This window comes from Bactrocera neohumeralis, chromosome 6 (assembly GCF_024586455.1).
Source record: "Bactrocera neohumeralis isolate Rockhampton chromosome 6, APGP_CSIRO_Bneo_wtdbg2-racon-allhic-juicebox.fasta_v2, whole genome shotgun sequence".
Taxonomy (NCBI): domain Eukaryota; kingdom Metazoa; phylum Arthropoda; class Insecta; order Diptera; family Tephritidae; genus Bactrocera; species Bactrocera neohumeralis.
This window is the reverse complement of record NC_065923.1, coordinates 20,201,808-20,215,051: the sequence shown is the minus strand read 5'-3', so window position 1 is coordinate 20,215,051 and position 13,244 is coordinate 20,201,808. Positions and strand designations below refer to the sequence as shown.

Sequence of the window (13,244 nt, the reverse complement as noted above, 5' to 3'; positions counted from 1 at the left end):
GCATTTGAAAGAAATAGAAGTGCTGTTTCACCACGACAAGGCACCGTGTCTCAAGTTAGTGAAACCGACGGCAAAAATCTATAAATTCATATATCAATTGTTTCTGGATCTAGCATATTCTGCAGACCTGGCCTGTCCTCAGATCTCAAAAGAATGTTTACTGGCAAGAAGTTTTCGTCGAATGGAGAGGTAATCGCTAAAAGTGAGGCCTTTTTTGATGCAAAGGACAAATTTTACTAACAAAATGACGTCGTAAGTTTCGAGGGTCGCTGTAATTGGTGCATAATTGGAGTAGTCCGTGGACTTTTCTATTTGGTCTGTTTCAGTTTGTGTTCATAGTTGGAGAACATGGCTTGCCAAATAACTCACAGATATTTGGAGATACTCAAAAAAGTCTTTGATTCGAGCAGCGTTGTTAACACCAAGGGAAGATGAGCGTGCTGACACTTATGATAGGATCAAGTATAAATAAGAAAATATTTAAAACAGGCAATCGCGGAGCATGAAACCAACTACAGTGGTAACGAGTCAGAGCCCTAAAGTATATAATATAACATATATGTATATCGTCAACTAAAATGCAAAACAACGTATAATCAAAAAATTTAAATTGAGTTTTTATTGCATTTTTTTTTATTCACCAGATCATATCACATATGTTAATGTAGCGTTAAATTTTCAGCTCTACTGACAGCTATAACCAATATATAAACATTTTATACCCAAAACTCAAAATTTGTTTCAATGTGAGTGGTTTCTATTACATCATTTTTTTTCTTTCTGTCAACTTATGAAAAATGATATTACAATGACGATATAATATATTCGAGAAAAATTTTCATATAACTACAATTTCTTAAGAAAACCCATTTTTTTGCCGCAGTCCTTAGAGAAATTTGTAGAAATCACAAACCAGAAAGTCGTGTTTTAGATAGTTTTTATCAACACTAGAAGACTTTTGGACCGCCAGAGCATCAAATTACTGTACCAACTGTCGTAAAGGCCTGCTGTGCCAAACAACGATTGGAGTGTTTTTTCTCAATCTCACAATCTTAAATGCCAGCATCTAGCTTTTCAGTATTTCTTCACTTCCTTACAAATCCCTTTTTTTAACTACTAAGCCTTAATAAATTGTAGGGACGAACGATTTATGCAAGATATCATGCCGTGAGTATCTAATTTTTACACAGGATTTACAGGATTTTTATCAATATTACGATTTAGAACAGGAACTTTAGAATCAGATTTATGGGGTAAGAATAGAAAAACTAAAGCTATTGAATAATGAATGGTAAAATGAACAGGAGTGGGAATAATAGTGTATACGTGGCATTATCAACGACAACTCGACCAGATACTCACTACACTTTAAAAATTCATTTCAGAAGAAACGCAAAAAAACCATTTTGAGCCAAATGTCACTTGCAGCCTAAAGCACCAACTTTCAATGAAAAGTAGCACCGATCAATTTGTTCTAAACCTTAAAGGAAACCTTAAGTATATAAATATATGCAAGACTGTGAAAGTTTAGTCTACACATTGGTTTTACCTCCAACTATTTTCTTAGAATTTAACAGCTTAAGCTTAAAAATCTTAAAAACAGTAAATGACATGCAAGTGTATCAGCGGATGGCATTCAAATTTGTATGAGCACGCGTGAAAAATACTGCACATACGCAGGAAGGAAAAAAGTTCAAATTGCACGAGCGGAGATATGCGAAAAATACCAAACAATATGCGCAAGCACACACACACACATACACGCGCGCATGTATTTTCATTTTATATATCGCTTTCGCATGCAACTAGCCCAAGCTAACAAGCCAACAAGCCAACAACGCTGAACGCAACAAACACGCCCGTGCGCCTGTGTGTATGCTTGTTTGCTTGGTTGCCGATATGAAACGGTGAAGGACATCCGCTGCGAGGCCTTATAACACATTCTTTGCATGCGTGCAATAGCTGGCGAAAAACAACAAAAACAACAACACAACACACACCCATGTATGCTATAATTTCAACGCATGTATGATGTGTGTGTGTGTGCGCACTGTAAAGTGTACAGCATGTTAAAAAAGTAATAATAAAAGGTGGAGAAGCGCAAAAAAAAAACAAACAGAAAAAAAATGAGGAAAAACTTAAATAAAAAGGCAACAAAAAAAACAATAAAAATTAAAAGCAGAAAATTGAAGGCAAAAACCTTCTCTATTTTGCATTTACGTTTTTGGCGCAAGGACATCGTCAATGATTGTCGAAGTTGTTGTTGTTTGTGCGGCCAGTTGATGGTCGTCGCTGTTAGTTGCCTCACACACAAACGCACTCATATTTATATCATAATTTATGTGTGTGTGTGTGTGTGTGTGTGTGTGTGTGTGTGTGTGTGTGCTTTCGGTTTGGCTGCCGAACAGCGACTAGGCGTTGGTGGCGCTGCCGGTGGGCCGCTGGGGCGTTGTTGTTGTGGGCTGTGCATTGTTGCAAATTTAGTGCTGCGAAAAGGAAGTGGAAAAAGGAAGCAAGCCTTGTTTGCAAACAAACAAATAAATGCCCACTGACATATTGCTAATACAAGTGCACATTGCGTACGTTCTTATATGTGGAAATGCTCGTGCACTACCACACACACTCAAGCAAACTAGCGTTCAGCGCTAGAATATATGCATATATATTACTAAAAACACACATGTGGTTGTCAATTCATGCGTTCTCTCACATATAACGTTTAAGCGTTGACAACTATCACATGCTACACACACATACATATACACATGTACATTTGTATGCCATATAAATCACAAAATGCCAGCAATTAATGACAAATAAGTTAGCAGCAAGTCGGTTTACATTCAGCAATCACTCAACTTGAATTAATGACCGATCAGTTGCTGGAAAAAATATGAAGTTACAAATATTTATGTTTGCCAGGCGATGAAAATATTGAAAATTTTTAGTTTTACTTGCAAATTAAACTAACCGTTGCCACTTAGATATTTGAAAACGACAATAAAGTTTAGGCTTTTTAAAGAAATATTTTTTTGTTTGAAAGCGCACTTTGTAACAGTCTCCGGCATGACAAATAGATGGCGGCAGTGGAATAAACTACATATGATTTTAGTTAGACCTAAGCTTCAAAAGGAACGTGCATAAATTTGACAACTGTCGGATCTTTAGTTTGTGAATTATACCATTTTGAGTGAAGCCACTTTTGTTATTGTGAAAATATGGATGAAAACGAAGTTCGCGTATTGATAGCTCATTTTGAAGGTAAAAAATACAGCTGAAGCAAAAACTTGGCTTGATAAGGAGTTCTTCGACACTACTCCAAAAAAATCAATAATCAAGGATGTTAAGTTTAGACGTGGTGAAATGAGCTTCGAAGACAGAGAACGCAGTGGACGCCCAAAAGAGGTTGTTACCGACGAAAACATCAAAAAAGTCCACAAAATAATTTTAGATGAGCGTAAAGTGAAGTTGCTTGAGATGACAGGCACTCTAAGGAACTGAACATGATTATATACATTCATTCAGGAATATTTGGTTATGAGAAAGCTCTGTGCCAACTGGGTGCCGCGAAAGCTCACTTTTGACCCAAAACAGCGATGAGTTGATGATTCGGAACAGTGTTTGGAGATCTTCAAGCGAAATAAAGCGCACTTTTTGCGTTGATATGTGACAACGGATAAAACTTGGCTCCATCATTTCACTCTGAAGTACAATTGACAGTCATTCCAGTGGACTGCAAACTAAGAACCAGCTCCAAAGCGTGGAAAAACACAACAGTCAGCTGGCAAGTTTATGGCATATGTATTTTGGGATGTGCATAGAATAAGTTTCTTTGAGTACTTTAGAAAAAGGAAGGACTATAAACCGCGAATATAACGTTATTGGAACGTATGAAGGACAAAATCGCCCAAAAACGGCCGCATTGGAAGAAAAGAAAGTGCTGTTTCACCAAAGCATTGCACCGTGTCAAAAGTCTGTGAAAGCAATGACAAAAATCTATGAAGTTGGCTTCAAAATGCTTGCGAATACATGGTATTCTCCTGGTCTCGGCACCAGTGAATATTTTTTGTTCTCAGATCTCTAAAGAATGTTCGCTGAAAAGAAATTTTCGTCGAATGAACAGGTGATCGTCGAAACTAAGGTCTTTTTTTAAAGCAAACAAAAAATCGTACGTATCGAAAATTTGAAGGGTCGCTATAATCAGTGTATTACCCTTTTAGGGAACTATTGGCTAGTCGAAAAAGTCTTTTCGTATCTTGTCAATAGATGTCGTTGCAGTCGTATATCTCTAGTGCTACCAATTTCATTGTGTCATACCATATAGTGTTGGAAAAGAATAATGTCTTAAGCGGAAAAAAATATAAAAAAAAATAAGTTGAAGTTTGATTAGAAATACAAAAAGACTTTTTCGACTACCCAATATATTGGATAAATAAAAAAGAAATTTCGCCAAAAAAATGTGTTTTACTATGGTAAGCTAGAAACTTTTCGACTGATTAGAAAATGCTCTCAAAAATTTTATCCCCATTTTTGAATATTTTCTTATACTTGAGTTTGATTTTAAAGCATGAAAATATTTAGTCTTTTTAATTATTTTCGTTCAACTAAGTTTCTCTTCATTAATTCAATTTCACTTATTTTTCGTTCATTTTACACAATTTGAAGTTGAACTCATATATTTTATTTGAAGATAATTAAATTCAATTTCTTTTCTTTCTATTATATGTATAATCAGCTACTTATATATAATTATATATATCTATTTTAATTAGTTGATTTCGCTCAATTTGTATTGCATCGATTGGGCTTAACTATCATATTATTCAATTTTATATTTCATAATATACATCACTCAATTTGTTTTCAATTAATTTTCAATTACTTTGGCTTGATTAATTTTCTATTAAGCCAACCACAAAAATCTTCTTAATTTGGCAAAAGTTGCGTTGGATTGGCTCTAGATGCCAATTCAATTGAACCTGACTAAATAATTTATATTAGTTGGTTTGTTTTATTTCTCAATTTTAATTTCTTCTTTTGGCTTTATTTCATAATTATAACTTTACAAAATCTAAAATTTTATTTCTTGGCATGGGTTGTTCATTTAATAAAATTTTCTTTGTTTTTGTATTAACTTTGTCTTATTTGATATTTATATATAAATCAACAGCGTGACGAGCCGTGTAGATTTAGCATAAATGGTTTGCGCCGATGGTTTGCTACCATGAGTTTAGAGCTGGCTAAGCAGACAGCAGAAGTCCTGCTCATAAGCTCCAGGAAAATTGAAAGAAAAATATCGCAGAATGTGCGATTATTTCACAGCCACAGTTGAAGTCCCTTGGTACAATAGTGGACTCAAGACTCAAATTCAAGGAACCCTTAGAAAATGTGACATGTAAAAAATGCCAAAATCATCACAATGTGGCAGCAACTTCAAGTAAAGGATGGTGGACCCACATACTGATTCCGGACATACATTCGTGGATAGATAGACAGCATGAAGACCTCTATTTCCATCTGACCAGTGGCTATGTGTGCTTTAGACTCTACCTAATATCGCCATGGCTTCAGTTTATATTATCCAAAGTGTGCAGGGTGTATAGAAGACACTGCCCTCGGTTTTCATGTATAAGGGAAAAGCTAAAACCACACTTGCAGGTAATCTCACAGTGGAAAATACTGCACTTAAATTAAAAACAGCAGCAATGATTTCTGATATGTAAATATAATAATTGGAAAAATCGTGAAAAAAATTTATTTGCGAAATTTGAGCTTTGCGACTTATTTGATTTAATTAAGTTTAAAAAGCATCTCTTCAGTTTACTGGATTTTTATTTAATGTAGGCATGTATGACGCAAACTAACTATTTATTTCATATTTTTTCACTCTCATAAGAATTATATTTTTCATATATTTTTGGTAATAACCGGATTTGTAATCTCTACTAATTTCATTTCATTTTATTTTGATTTTGTATTTTACTTTTTTCGCATTTATTTTACTCACAATTGTTAAGGTCGAAATATAAGCTGAATTTATTTTTTGAATTCTGTTGAAGAATTTAATTGTTGTTTCTTATTATTAACTAATTAATTATTTTATTTAATTATTCGAATTTTCTTAATTTTTTTTAATTAATTAGGTTCGTTTTTAGAAAATAAAATATTTTGTTTTATTTCTTTTTGTTGAATTATTAATAAAGTATTTAATTAAACATTTCAATTTGACTTAATTTGAAATTTATTAGATAGGTGAAGTTATGGTTTAAAATTATACCACCTAATTACTTTAATTTTTGTTATTTATTATTATTTAATTAATTATTACTTAATTTAATTATTGTTTTTTTTTAATTTTTAATTAATTAATTAGGTAAAATTTAGGTTTATAATTATATTACCTAATTAATTTAATTGTTGTTATTTATTATTAATTATTATTATTAAAAATTTTAATTGTTGCTATTTGTTATTAAATAGTATTTGATTTAATTATTAAAATTGTATTAATTTCTAATTAAACAATTAGGTTTGTTGTGTTATTAAATTTTAATTTATTTTATTTACATTTGTTGAAGTATTTATAAAGTATTTAATTAAAAATTTAAAATTTACTTAATTTGTAATTAATTAAACAGTTTAGTTTTGAAGAAAAAATTAAATTATATTATTAAGCTTTAATTTGTTTTATTTTTGTTTGTTAAAAAATTTAATTTAACAATTAAATTTGACTTCATTTTTAATAAATTAATTATTTAAATTTTTGGTTTAGAGTTGTATTACCTACTTTTAATTAAATTTATTTTTTCTTTGCAGTCGTATTTAAAAATTATTTAATTATATAGTTAATGTTTACTTAATTTTAATTTAATTAAATAATTTAATTGTTTTTTAATTACAATTTATTTTAATTATTTATAGTTAATTTTATTTTGTTCGTAGTATTTATGAAATCGCTTGATTTCTTTTGTTTTCTTTTACATTGTAATATTTACACTTTTATTAATTTTTTAATTTCGAATAAAATTTCAGTATCATCTTTGGACTGTGGCTGTCCAATTTTTATGAAAAAACACGATACGCAGAATAATTACCAAAATCTATTCTTTACGCACTACAAAAACAATAATTTGTAATAGTTGTATTTTTCCACTGAAGGCTTAGCCAGAAAAGCTTCAAAAATCCCTTATCACACCTCAGACAAATATTATTTAAAAACCCATGCTCAACCCATGTTTTGAATATTTTGAATACTTTAAGCAGCTCTCAATCAAAATTATAAACTTTTCGCATAGCAAAACTGTCCATTAACGGTAAACAAGCTATAAATGCATGCCACCAACTTCGTCAACCAACGAATTCTAATCAAATTGTAGTACTTTGATGCAACGTGTGTGCATAATAAAAAATAACAACAACCGAAAAAGCAGCATTGAAATCCATAACCAATACAAGCACAGATAAATTCACGAAATTGCACAAATACACGGGCACCGACACAAGCACACGCATACGAAACAGAGCGGCAGTCAAGCGTTGCAAAAATGCAAATGTGTGCGGGTGTGTGTGTGTGCATGTAGATATAATCGCATGTGCACGACATGAAAACATGAAGGCTGTGACGTTTATAATATCCTTGTATGCATGACGTAGCTGATGACGCTGCTGCCGCTCGGCCAGCAAGGAAGGAAGCAGCGTGCAATTGCAGCTGCAGAAAAGGTTGCCGTTGCCGTTGCAGCAGCAAGGTGGCTAGGCTTTGTTGTGCGTTGCTGATTTTTTATGCTGTTGTTGTTGTTGTTTTCAGTTTTTGTTTCCTTAAGGTTTTTTGTTGTTTTCGGTTCTTTTTGTTTTTTTAAGGTCTTTTGCTTGTTGTTTGCTGTTTTTTATTATTGTAATTGGTTTTTGGGCTGAAAATATCTCTTTGGCGACTGAAAAGATTCATTTTATTTTGGGCGATATGCAAAGTGTAATTCGTAAAATTTTGCAATTTTATTTATAAATTGCGTTTGGTGGAGTCCCTTTTGAGCTTTTTTTATAGATTGCTATTACTTTTGCATTCGCATGCTTAATAATATTTTTGTTATATCTTTTTGGTGGAAATTTTATGTTTTTTCGGCGAAAATTTTAAACACATTAATTGCCTTTTGTATTGGATTTGCAAGTATTAGTAATTTTCGTAGACGGAAGTTTTTTTTTTATTAAATGTAGCAAAAATGTTTAAGAAACCTGAGCGTTAAGGAAAACTTTGTCAGCAAACAGATGCCTTCCGAAAAATACTGCTGAAGCCTTCAGCCATAATTGAGGTAGCAAATTATTTATTTTTTATTCCCTTTTTCGATTTAAAAAAAAAAAGTTAAAAAAAAAGTTAAAAAAAAACATTTTCAAAAAAATTTCGAAAAAGAATTTAAAAAAAGTGAACAAAAAATATGAAAAAAGTTTTTTTTTTTAACACATTAACTGCTTTTTGTAGTAGGTTTCAAGTATTAGAAGAAAATATTATGAGAAAATTTTCGTAAATTTTTAAACAAAACCTTAAACTTTTTGTTAAATATTTGTTTATAAAGTAATTCAAAGCTTCTGAAAAACTATGCTCAAATGATCAAATATTAATTTTTGAGCACAATATTAATAATTTATTTGTTGTGTGGCATTAATATGAGACATTTATCTAAGCACAATAATATTTTTTTCATTTTCATTTATTTTTAATTATTTTATTTTTTTAAACAAAAAAGTTGGAGCCTCAAATATTATTTTTAGAAATATTCTTTAGAAGAATAAAAGCAAAACTTTTATTTAATTTGCCAAGAACGAAAATTTTTTGGAAACTAAGAAGTAAGCATTTGTCGTAATATTCTAATACATTTCAAGGTTTATTAAAGTGCTTGCTTTTGGCGAGAAAAATTTAATTGAAGACAAAAATTAATTCCGGTTTATTGAATTTTTCAATATTTTTTTGATAATTTTTTTTTTTATTTTCATGAATCAATAAAGAAACTACATAAATTTCGATTCAATATTTTAACACTCAATTTTGCTCGTTTTTTACTCAAAATTCCTTCTCCAAGGCTTTAAGCGGTCAGGCCAAATTTAATTGAAACGAAACAAATTTTGATTTTTTTTCATATTTCTATAAAATTTTAAATATCTTTATAAAGCCACTTTTAAATTTTAAGTTAAAAACTTGTATCCTTTTTTCTATTTGTTTACTTAAAGTCTTTCTGTTCGAATTTGACCAAATTTCATCGAAGGTAAAACTTATTTTGATTTTTTAAACTTTTTATTATCATTTTTATCTTGCCTATATATTTAATTAAAAATAATATATTTATATTTGGATAATTTTTTTTTTGTTTTTCTCCTTTCAAGGCTTAGAGTAGTCAGTTGTGGCTCATTCATTTATAATTTTTCTTATTATAAAATCAGAATCTTATTTAAGCGTATGTTTTCAATTAAAAACAGATTCAAACTTCTACATCGAATTTTTTTCAATTCTCAAAAAAATTATTAAAATTGGTTTCTGAAACTTTTTTCGACGTTCAAAACTTTTTAAAATTTTATTCCAAACTTTTTTCAATTCTAAAAAAATTATTAAAATTTGATTCAGAAACTTTTTTCGATGTTCGAAAACTTTTTAAAATTTTATTTCAAACTTTTTCCAATTCTCAAAAAAATTATTAAAATTTGATTCTGAAACTTTTTTCGATGTTCAAAAACTTTTTAAAATTTTATTGTAAGACTTTTTTCAATTCTAAAAAAATTATTAAAATTTGATTCCGAAACTTTTTTCGATGTTCGAAAACTTTTTAAAATTTTATTTCAAACTTTTTCCAATTCTCAAAAAAATTATTAAAATTTGATTCTGAAACTTTTTTCGATGTTCAAAAACTTTTTAAAATTTTATTGTAAGACTTTTTTCAATTCTAAAAAAATTATTAAAATTTGATTCCGAAACTTTTTTCGATTTTCAAAAAATGTTTAAAATTTGATTGCAAACTTTTTCACTGCTTTTTCGACTTTCACTAAATTTTCGCAAGAAAACAATCTCACACAAAAATGTTTACTGCCACAAACAACAAATTCCGCCAGTGGCGGAGTTAACTTTTCGAAAATCCCATAGACGCTCCATATCCGCCCACTATATTTGCTTTATATCAGCATTCGACTGCTATTCTTTGCAAAAAAAATTGTTTTCATTATTTTCATGATTTGCTACCAAACATTTCCACAACAACATATTCCACACCTGCAAACTTTCGCTTATTTTCGCACCTCACACATTTAGCTTTATTTATATTTTATTTGCGAAAATAGCGCGGCTAAATGTATGCAACAAAGCAACAACAAGCGCACCAAATATTAAACAAACGGCAGTAAGAGCGGCAAAAACGCGCTCACACACACACATATTTATATGTGTGCGACTCTTGCAATAAACACACGCGCAAACATATGCAAAATGATTGTCACAAACACACACATACATGCATATATGTTTATATCTATGTTTTTTCTGGCTTGCGCTTCACGTGTGCTCGCTAGCGCCTAAATGTAGGCAAATGGCATAAAAGTGTGTTATAAGTTGCTTGCTGTGTGCGCGGCCGCTGTCGCCGCTGCTCCTATTTCGCAAGCACACACACATACAAACACATGCAACCGTTGTGCCGTTATTCGCAAAAAGTGTTTGTCTTCATATGGCTCCTTAACAAATGCACGCACACACACATACACACTTGTATGCCCTTACACATATGTATGTCTGTGTGTGCGTTATTTATGTTAAGTGCGTTTGCGTTGTTTTTGTTGCTGTTTTCTCGCTTTTATTGTGATTTTTCGTCTTGCTGCCTTTTCGCCCAGCTGAAATGCAGTGCGCCACCCCCCTCACCTCCACTCGCTACTCGTGCCCTACTCATGGCTGGCTTGCCTGTCAGCTAGCACCCTTGTTGTTGTTGTTATTGTTGTTGTTTTTTTCTTTGCAGCACATAAGGCGTTCCTGCACAAGCACGCCAGCAGCGCTACAAGCACACACACACATGTATATACTAACACATTTACACATATGCCTATGTATATGTGTGTGTGCGCGTATTTTTGCTGCTGCTCGCTTCTTTATCTTGTTTTGTTGCTTCTGCTTTAATTCTTATTCGCATTACAATTTACTGTGCCACGCTTGCTGCGGGCGTTGCGCGTTCGCGTTGTTGTTGTTTTTCAAATTCCTATTTATTTTTCTCGGTTTTTTCCATCAATTTGTTGTTTTTGTTGTTGTTGCTAATATTTCCAGCGAGTTGCGCTGCTGCTGCTGTTTTTCTTCTCGTTATATTTCACGCCTGCCTGCCGCTCGGTTTTGCCCGTTTCATTTGCCACAAATTCGCCTAGTTCGTTTTTACTTCTTCCTTTTTACGCTTTTCGCTTTGAATTTTTTACTTTTTACTCTTTTCCCTTTAATATTTTTTCTTTTACTATTTCGCTTCTCGCTTTTTATTTTTTACTTTTGTTTTTATTGTTGTTTTCTTTATTTTTGTTTTTGTTTTGGCATTTCTATTTGCTGGCTGCTCTAGCAATGCCTTGTTGTTGTTGCTTTTATGTTTTTTATTACTGTGTTACTGTTGCTATTCCCCCCCGTCGGCCCACAGCCGCGCTCCCGCTTCGGGATTTTCCTGCTTCTTCTTCTTCTTACACTTTTCGCTGGCTTGCTTGCCACCTTTTAATCCATCAATACGCCCCCGTTATAACTGCGTTATTTCACTGTTGTTTATTTTTTTTTTTTTTGCTTTTTTGCACTCACACATACATGCATACACACACAGTTGTAAGTGAGTTCGATTTCATTTGCTACTTTTTTCTCGTTCTTTTTTGATTCTGTGGGATTTCGTGCTCGCTGCCTTTAATTCGAAAAAATTGTTTTGCAATTGGCGTAGCTGCAACTGAAGTTATAACGGTAATTGCTAGCGCTGCCGCTGCTTTGCTGCTGCTGCTCGGCGCTTGCACTTTGTTTGTCAATATTTTTATAGCGAATTTCTAACGGTATTTCTCATAGACAACTAATGTCAAATTGTTGTTGTAATGAAATTTGTGTTGGTATTAAAATTTTGTTGTAATTAAAATTTTGTTGTAATTATTATTTTTTCTTTTCATTTTCCACACTCGTGTGCACCTTTTCGCTGACAATAATATATTTTTCTCTAATACTTTGCTGCTTATGCCAGCTTTTCGCAATTTTCTGGCAACACTACACCAACAAAACACCAACCTTTTGATTTTGTTGCACACTTGTAAACATTTATTTCCATATTTTCCAACGACGACACATGTAAATTCACGGAATTTCGCACATCCCTGCACTTGCCACCGATTTATTTTACATTTTTCTACTATATATATACAGATATATATATATATACGGATATATAGCGTGATATATAGTGCGATGAATATATTTCACAGGAATTTCATGTTGTTGCTTTTGATTGCTATGTGTTTGCTTGTTGTATGCGCGTTCGGTACGCGCGTGTATGTGTTGTGGCGTGTGTATGTGTGTGCGTGTGTGTGGGTAAATTTGATTTTTTTTCACAGCGCGCGAATAGCTTCACTGATTGCTAGCTTCTGCTCTAAAACGTACACAGCACCCGACGACGTTCTCGTTATGACTGATTTTCACCACATGCATTCAAGCAAAACTCTGCTGCTCTGCTGCTCCTTTAGCAGCGCCTTAGCAGCGCGAACGGGCCACAGCACAGCACAGTCGTGCGCTATGCTTCGCATGCTCTCCACGCAGCCTGCGAAATCGGCGCATCCTAGCATCCATGCTCCATGGCAGCAGTAGAATCGTTGCTGTGCATGGCGCTTCGTGTGCATACTCGCTCGTTTGCAATTGGATACTTCGTTTTTGGTCGGCGCAATTCGTTGTAGCAGCCACACACATATAAATGCTGTTGGCGGCACTTCGTGAAAGCTGCTGTGCTTTGGTTGCGAATTTGCAACTTCGTAAGCGCTTCGTAGCTACCGCCTGATTTTCAATTTCCGCGAAATCTCTATAGCAGACAAGTGTTATAAAAAGTAAAAAAGCAAATATTTTCGAAAAAGCTTTCGTGCCGTGAGTGAATTGGAGCGCGCGCAATCTGCTCTACGCCACTCATTTATAACAGTTTTGCTTGCAAGCACGAAAGAGCGCTCTCATGTTGAAAGTAATGAGAGTATTATAATACTTTACACTCTTTGTTACCCAATCTCTCTCCATCTTTTGT

At 32.7% G+C, this 13,244-nt stretch overlaps 1 protein-coding gene across 5 annotated transcripts in view; it reads right to left on the bottom strand.

The window, feature by feature from the left end:
• The window catches only part of LOC126762200 (protein still life, isoforms C/SIF type 2), a 361,392-nt gene extending 348,570 nt beyond the window's left edge, over positions 1 to 12,822 (bottom strand). For 3 of the 5 annotated variants that reach the window (XM_050478761.1, XM_050478762.1, XM_050478763.1), the window contains exon 1: positions 11,154 to 12,812. The gene's annotated coding sequence lies outside the window, so the exon portion shown is untranslated. Of the gene's footprint in view, positions 1 to 11,153 lie in introns of all 5 variants that reach the window. The other 2 variants (XM_050478764.1, XM_050478760.1) reach the window with 2 other exon arrangements.
• Positions 12,823 to 13,244: the final 422 nt, after the last annotated feature.